The 8116-nt window shown below is 41.2% G+C and overlaps 2 long non-coding RNA genes across 2 annotated transcripts; one reads left to right on the top strand and one right to left on the bottom strand.

Annotated features, from left to right (window-relative positions):
- Positions 1-2707: 2707 nt before the first annotated feature.
- LOC144703319 (uncharacterized) lies at positions 2708-5131 on the bottom strand. Its single transcript, XR_013581517.1, has 2 exons — positions 4995-5131; positions 2708-2957 (listed from the first exon to the last, which is right to left on the bottom strand). It is a non-coding gene; the product is annotated as an uncharacterized LOC144703319 (long non-coding RNA).
- LOC144703318 (uncharacterized) lies at positions 5018-7306 on the top strand. The gene is made up of 2 exons (XR_013581516.1): positions 5018-5302; positions 6945-7306. It is a non-coding gene; the product is annotated as an uncharacterized LOC144703318 (long non-coding RNA).
- The last annotated feature ends 810 nt before the right edge of the window (positions 7307-8116 follow it).

Here is an 8116-nt window from a genome sequence, read left to right as displayed (position 1 = left end):
AAAGGCTTAACATTCTAGGAGATTAAATTTTCCATTTCATTTTCCAATAGAGTAGCTATTTCTGAATTATCAAACTTACAAAACCAACCAAAACCAACTCAAAATTTTCCTATCAACCTCTCTATTTGACCCCTTTGACCCTTCTATTTGGATCAAAGAAGGCAATTTAGAGCCCACATTTCCACCATTCCTCTCATCTCTCCTACCTCTCTTTCTAAATTCCTCATCTAATTAGGGTGATTTGATCTTCATTGAAGATCAAATTAACTCTAATTAGGGTCAAATTATTCAAGAAGATCATCAATTGAACTACCTTACTAGCTTCCCTTGGACGATACCTTTACTTATCACTACACATCTTAAGTAGGGTTTTTATAAATTTTATTGTATAAGCTGAATTTGACAACAACAAGGGATTAAAATTTAATAAAATTCACCCCTATTTTTGGCTCATCAGATATTATAATAAACAGGTAAGGGCACGTATTAAAATAAATTATATTCTTACTCAATGGGGGATTAAATATTTATTTTTCCACATTTTCTTGGAAATCCATTGAATGTTTTGGCGGTTTAATCTATAAATTAAATTATCTGCTTTTCCCCTAATTATCTGCTACATTATTCATTTTACACATTGAGGTTCGAGTTTCTTTACTAAAGTGATAATGACATGTCTACAAAAAAATTAAGTTTTATTTATTTTGGGAATCAGTTAATGAGTTTTGGACATTTTTCTACAACTCTATTGAATTCATTTGTAATTCAAATCTGATTTAGTAAGTCTTTATCTCTATCAATCTATCATTCCTGTTCACGCATAATCTGTCTCTCACCATCTCTCTTTTTTCTAACTCTTCTGCGTCCCATCTGTGTACTTCTGCTTCATTCTCTCCCCCACCGTTAACAATTTCTTTCATCCTTATTCATCAGAATAAGGGGATTCAATACGTCATCGCTGCATATTTGATTCTTTACTTTTTATCAATATCTCATACTCTCTGAATCTCACTCTTTGCTTCCCTTACCCTCTCAATCTCTATTTTTCTTATTATCCCACACTATCACTCTCCATATCTCAGAATCTTTTGTTCTCATGTGCATGCTCTCTCTTAATCTCCCCTTTGTTCTTCCATAGCGATTGAGAAATTCAATCAATTTTTAATAGAGATTGAAATATACAAAGGCCTGACACTTAAACATATGTACATGACTTCCTTAAGGAACCACATTTTTTAATTTATTAATAACTGCAATTACACGCACGGCACGTTTGCATTTATCGCATCTCGATATTCCTATCATATTTACTTATATGGTGGGACAGTTTCATATGGAGTTATTACTAGAATTGTGCATCTATATAGGTTTACCTCAACTTTCGTGAATTTTAGAGAAATCTTCAAGTGATACAATAATAAGATGGTAATAGCATGTATTAAAATAAAATATATTCTTAGTGGCGGAAAAAATATAAATTTTTGTATGTTTACTTGGAAATCCATTGAATTTTTTGGAAATTGAATCTAGGAATAAAATAAATTTAACAATCTGTTTTTCACCTAATTGTCTGTAACTTATTCGTTTTTCACATTGAGGTTCAAGTTACTGTACTAAAGTGATAATGGCATTTCTACAAAAAGTATGTTATTTAATGTGGGGATTGATTAATGACTTTTGGACATTTTTCTACAAATCTATTGAACTCTTTCAGAATTCAAATGTGAATGCATTTCTCTGGAATTTTATTTCATTTTTTGGAAATTTAATGATAGGATAAATGTGATATATTTCACTCTTCTCTGGAAATCTACATTTCTCCATAATTTTATTGCATTTTTTCAGAATTTAATAAAAGGGTAACAAATGGGATTTAAAAATCTTATTTTACCCTAATAATATGTAAAATAATTCATTTCCCATAATTAATTTAATCATGGAAATTAATTTCATGCACAGTAGATATGCAGAAAAGGAGTTGCTTAGAGATGAAAGGGAGACAAGCAGGAGAGACAACAATGCAGATTGAAAGAAAGATAGGCACAAAAAAGGAGACAAAAAAGGAGAGAGACATAGAAATATAGAGGGAGAAAAATTGACAGGAGAAAAAGAAAGAGAGAGTGCAGAAACGAGATGCAGAGAAAGAGATACATATGCAGGAAGAGTGAGAAAGGAAGAAAGATAGAGATGTAGGGATAGAGAGATATATGTATAGTGAGGGAGAGAGGGATGCAAAGAGAGAAATAGGCAGAAAGATACAGGTAGAGGGTGCAACAAAGCGAGGACAGAAGAGAGAGAGGGAGAGAGAGAAATATATAGAGAGAGAGAGAGTAAGAGTGACTTAGAGATGACAGAAGAGAGCGAGACCAAAACTGAAAGGCAGAGATCCAAAGAGAAAAGGCGAGGGCAAGAATGAGAGAGAGAGTTTGTCTGAAAGCTAGGGTGACAAAGAAGAGAGTAGGCAGATAACGGGCGTGACAGAGAAACTGAAAGAGACTGACAGAGAGAGAGAGAATTAGAGCAAGGGAGCGGAAGAGAGGGAGGGAGGAAGAGAGAGAGAGAGTAAGAGTGACTTAGAGACAACAGAAGAGAGCAAGACCAAAACTGAAAAAATGAGAGCAAGGGTGAGTATGAGAGAAAGGGGGGGAGAGAGAGATTGTCAAAGAGATAGAGTGACAAAGAAGAGAGAGATAAGAGATAACGAGCGTGACCGAGAAACTGAAATAGACTGATAGAGAGCCAAAGATCAGCACAGAGTGAGCGAGAAAAAAGCATGCCAGTGCACGGCCGCTGACGTTGCTTCTTACGCCAATTAGCCCTCCACCAGGTGGCCGTTGTATTTAGCAGGAAACGGCAAAAGACAAACATATATAGATTGTTGGAGTCTCTAGTAGCCGATTAGCCATTTAGCCCTCCCCTATGTAGCCGTTATCCCAAGCAGGAAAGGGCAAGAGAAACTGTGTCAGGCACAAACATATTTAGAATGTCGGAGTCTCTAGTATGATGCCAGGTTAAATGAGTGGTTGCAAAATAGCCGTGGCAGAGACAGGTCGAGGGACACAAATGGAGAGAGTTGTAGAGACACAGAAAGAGAGAGAGATATGCAGATAATGAGGAGTTGCAAAGAGATGAGAGAGATACAAGCCGTAAAAGAGAGATGCAGGAAGAGAAAAAGCAATGCAGATTGAAAGAAAGATAGGCACTAGGGTTCGCTCGTCCCGATATCCATCTGATATCCGGTATCGGACAACCGGGAAAAAATGGGACGGGGCTGGATATCGGATATCGGATATCGGTTGATATCCGTCTATAAAGGGTTAGACGGATATCGGTATCGGATATCAAGGGGATGAGGACGAATATGGTATCGGATACCAGATATTGAAAAACCGATATCCGGATGTCGGAGACGGATACCGGATGCCGGATATCGGTTTTCGATATCCGGATATCGGTTTTCAATATCCGAATATCGGAACCGGTATCGAATTGTTTTATTCTATATGAATCTCAGTTAATATATAGAGTTTAATATATTTTTTTCTTCCATATGGGATAACAGGATTCAAAGTTATTGTAAGCTCTGAATCCTGTTATCCCATAGGGAAGATATTAGAAAATTTTCGTTGTATATATTAAATGAGGCCGATAAATCATTAATGTTAAAATAATATCTATATCAATTAACGCTATTTTAAGAGCATTATATATAAAAATTAATTTATTAATTAATGAGTACGCCGTCCAATAAATAGAGCGAAAGATTTCTATTTACTTCCATATGGGATAAAGGTATTTCGAGTTTAACACAAAACCCGAACTTATCCCATATGGAAGAAATTAAAAACCTGTGACTGTATATAACAAATGAGTTGAATAATAAAGTAGAAAGCTCTCTTGCTACACCTGTGTCCACGTTATCTGTACGAAATCAAAGATAACTAATAAACAAAATTATTTTTATCATAATTCGGTGCGGATATCAGTTTTCGATATCTGCATCCGATATCCGATACCGGCATCTATCCCCTTGAGACGGAGACGGATGCCGAATCGGGACGGATATGGGTATCGGATATCGACACTGTAGCAGCTGATATCCGGTATCCGGATATCGGAAAAACCGGATACCGGAAATTGCCTTTCCGGTATCTGGTACAGCATCCGTCCCAATACCGGCATCCGGTACCGCTATCGGGACGGGCGAACACTAATAGGCACAGAGAGAGACACCAAGGAGACAAAAAAGGAAGAAAGAGAGAAAGGGAGAGAAAGTGACAGAGAGGAGAAAAAAAAAGAGAGAGTGCGGAAAAGAGATGCAGAGAGAGAGATATATATGCAGAAAGAGTGCGAGAGAAAGAAAGATATAGATGTAGGGATAGAGAGATAAATGTATAGGGAGGGAGAGAAGGATGCAAAGAGAGAAGAAGGCAGAGACAGTGATAGAGGTAGACTTAGCAACAAAGAGAAAGTGGAAAAGAGAGATAGAGAGAGAGAGAGAGTAATGGAGAAACAGAGAGATGACGATAGACGAACGGAGAGGGAAAAGAAGATGAAGGAGAGAGGAAGAGAGAGATAGAAAGAGAGAGAGGAAGAGACAGAGTGTGAGGAAAAAAAATGCAGAGGGAAAATGCAGAAAAAGCGTTATATACACGAGAGAGAAGCAGATATAGATATGCACGAGAGAGAAGAAAAGAGGGACAGATAGCCAGTAAGAGAGAGACATGTATACAGAGGGCGTGAGAAAAAGAGGTGCAGGGGAGAGAATTTCAAAAAAGAATTATATGCAGGAAGAGAGAAGCAGAGATAGAAAAGAGAGACAGACACTGGAGAGCAAGCGCATAGTTGAACTCTCCGTGACATCCTCACCTCTTGGATCAACAAAAAACAGAATCATAAAGGCCAGAGTATTAAAAGACATGATATGCTTAAGATAAAGCTTGACATAAAGAAAAAAAAAAAGAGAGAAATAAGAATTAATGCGCATTTCATGCCTTGAACACGCGGAGGAATCTCATCCTTGCTGAATACGGTCGTCCTCTTCGATCACATAGAAACACCTATTAACCGGCTAGAATTGAAATCCCAACACCCCTTAACCCTAACCCTGGTTAACCAAACAACCACAACGGATCTATTTTAACCACAACGGATCTATTTACTCTGGACTGGTGCCCTATATATACTACGCCTGCCTATCAACGGACTGTCATCTCGCTTTCTCTCTGGACATTACATTTCTGGCGCACACAGCGGCTGAACGGAGGGGGGAGGCGAGGAATCGGCCGCGGGAGCAACGACGGTACGTTTCTCTTTGGCTCACTCTCTCCCTTTCTTTCTTTGGTGCTCTCTCTCTCAATTCGATCGTCCGAATGTTCGACCGGATCGGGCATTCGAATGATCGAATCCGAACACCGATCTGTAAATTTCAGGTTTGATCCGAACCCGATCTGCGTTCGGGTTCCGATATAATTTTTGAACAAACCGGCGGTTGTTCGGATCGATTGTTCGAACGCGTTGTTCGAATGTGGCAAGTGACCGGCTCCAGCGCCGCCCCCCCCCTCCGGCGCCGCAACGTCAAGGCTCAACCCTTTCCGGCGCAACCCCTGGCTCAGCCCGGCTGGCCTTCTCGGCGGCTCGGACCCATGACCCGGTCACTTGCCACGCCCTCATATCCGCCTTCTCCTTGGCCGGCGTCACCGCATCTGCCCGCGGACTGTTCGACGAAATGCCCCAGAAAGCCATGGCTTCCTGGAACGCGTTCATGGCCTGCTACGCCCGCAACGGCGACCCTACCGAGGGGCTCAAGCTCTTTGACCGCATGCTGGGTCAACGCGTACCCCTCACCGGGCCGACCCTCGTCACCGCGCTGTGCCGCTGTCTCTGCTCGGGAACGTCGTGGGGGGGTCCACCGTCGCGGACCTGGTCCGCACCCTCGGGCTGGAGAAGGACCTGGTGGTGCAGACCGCGGTCCTTGAAATGTACGTCATGAGAGAGACGGAGAGACCGAAGAGAGAGAGATGGAGAGACTGAGGACAGAGAGACCGAGAAGAGGGAGAGTGGAGAGACCGGGAAGAGAGAGAGATAGGGAGACCCAGAAGGAGAGTGGATAGGCAGGGGAGAGAGATAGAAAACTCGAAAAGAGAGAGAGAGAGAGACGGAGAGACCGAAGGGAGAGAGAGAGAGAGAGATGGAGAGACAGAGCAGCCGCAGAGAAGAGAGAGATAGAGAGACAAAGGGGCCACAGAGAAGAGAGAGAGATAGAGAGACTGAGGAGAGATAGCTAGAGAGAGACAGAGAAGAGAGAGAGCTAGGAAACCCGAGAGGAGAGATATTTGGAGAGACCAAGGAGGGTGATAGAAGGAGAGATTGAGGAGAGAAAGAGATGGGAAGACCAAGGAGAAAGGAAAGATGGATAGACAGAGGAGGGATAGACGGAGAGACAAAGGAGTCACAGAGCACCGAGATCGGCAGAGAGGCCTAGGAGAAAACCCAAGAAGAGAGAGAGATGGAGAGACCGAGGAGAGAGAGAGAGAGAGATGCAGAGACCGAGCAGAGAGAGAGAGAGGAAGAGACCGAGGAGGACAAAGAGACAGCGAGCGAGGAGAGAGTAATTAAATATACTTTGAATGTCGAATTAGTATTATCTAGGACAGGAAATATGCATTTATTCATGCATAATTTTTTGTACTTCCAAGAAAAAAATAATTATGCATGAGTATTACATAGTGTAAAATAAATGACACATCATATCAATTACTCAAAATACAAGAATTAACTAAATAACTCAAAATGATGTCACCACAAAACTAACATACATGGATAGAGAGACTGAGGAGAGAGAATAAACCCATCGATGATACACCTTCGTATCAAAGACAAATCAAATCAAAGTATTATCAATTGTCCAATTATATGAAATGTAGATCTTGACAATGCAATAGGTGGAATTATGGAAAGAAATGGAGATGTTCTCGACGGCGCCCTCTTGGTGAGCTCCTTTGTGATAGTGGCGGGCCTCCTCTGTGGACTGGACTCCTCCCTCCAGGTCGTACGGCGGGGTGGTGTACTCGCAGCTCCTCCCCAGGATAGCTTTAACAACTTCTTGCACAAGAAAATAATATCTTCCCCCCTGGGTGTACCCCTTTATTTATAGATCTCACCGGGTCACTTAGGCTGGTCAACTGTCGTTTGACTAGATCTGAACTTCCGTCTTCTGTATGTCTTCGAATAGCGTCTATCAATACCCCCCCATGGTGATTCAGCTTGTCCTCAAGCTGGAAGTTGGGAAATATCTTTCGCATCATGTGCACTTGCTCCCAATAAGCTTCTTCTGACGGTAAATTTCACCATTTTACGAGTATTGACCGTAAATTTACCATTTTACGATAAATTTGACCATATGGAGTATGATGAATATTGAGGATATCCTCCGGGTAAACGTGCCAAACATAGTCATCCGTTAATTCATCTGGTAAAGGTTGACTGCCAGATTTGGTGAGGACCAATTGTCCTTTTTAGGAGAGAAACATGGAAAACAGGATGTAAAGTTGCAGTTTTGGGTAATTCTAATTTATACGCTACTGGTCCAATTTTCTGAGAAATCTTATAACAACAAAAAAAATTTGGGCTCAGTTTTTGCAAACCCTTCTTGCCAGGGACTTCATCCTGTAGGGTCTTATTTTTAAATCGACCATGTCCCCTTCCTTGAATTCTTCATCTCTTCGGTGCTTGTCAGCCTGAGATTTCATGCGAGATTGTGCCTTGTCTAGATGCTGTTTAAGACTGATTAGTACTCGATCTCTTTCTATCAATAATTGTTCATTAGAATCAAAAGGAGAAGGGGTTGATCCGTAACGTAGTAAGGTCGGAGGTTCACGTCCATATACGGCCTTGAATAGTGACATCCGAATGGATGTATGGTGTGAGGTATTATAATTATGCTCAGCCCAGTGTAACCAGTTTTTCCATTTCTTCGAATTCTCTGATTCAAAGCATCTTAAGTAGCATTCTAGACCCCTATTGGTCACTTCTGACTAACCATCTGTCTCCGAGTGATATGGCGAGCTAAATTTAAGGTGAGTCCCTTGAAGTCGATGTAGTTCTTTCCAGAAAT

This window comes from Wolffia australiana, chromosome 5 (genome assembly GCF_029677425.1).
Source record: "Wolffia australiana isolate 7733 chromosome 5, ASM2967742v1".
NCBI lineage: Eukaryota > Viridiplantae > Streptophyta > Magnoliopsida > Alismatales > Araceae > Wolffia > Wolffia australiana.
The sequence above is the reverse complement of the archived record's forward strand: the minus strand, read 5'-3'. Positions and strand labels throughout refer to the sequence as shown.